The sequence below is a fragment of the Octodon degus genome, unplaced genomic scaffold (genome assembly GCF_000260255.1).
Source record: "Octodon degus isolate 3935 unplaced genomic scaffold, OctDeg1.0 scaffold00002, whole genome shotgun sequence".
NCBI classification, from domain to species: domain Eukaryota; kingdom Metazoa; phylum Chordata; class Mammalia; order Rodentia; family Octodontidae; genus Octodon; species Octodon degus.
Window position 1 is genome coordinate 569,305 of NW_004524578.1, and position 404 is coordinate 569,708.

Below are 404 nucleotides of genomic sequence, written 5' to 3' on the forward strand. Positions count from 1 at the left end.
GTGTGTGTGTGTGTGTGTGTGTGTGTGTGTGTGTGTGTAAAGTTTTGGAGCAGAAGACAGCAAAAAGGGATTTGAAAATGAGCAAAATATTGTATTACATTTACCAATTTTCTGATCTGTCCATACCTATCACATACTACCAACATAGCCTAATTACAAAGAGGATATTTTGAAGAAAAAAATAGCTAAGGCTTAAATATTCTATCACTCTACAGTGATTTTGGTAGTTTGTTCCTGAGCCCATATATTCTAAGCTCATCAGTAGGTAATAGGATTATTGAAGGTTAGAATAAAATGCAACTAGAAAGTGGAACCAGTAGAGACACATACATAAAGTGTGTCCCTTCTCAGTCCTCGGGTGTACCTCAATCCCCGAGACTATGAGCCCCGCAAGAGTCCTGTCT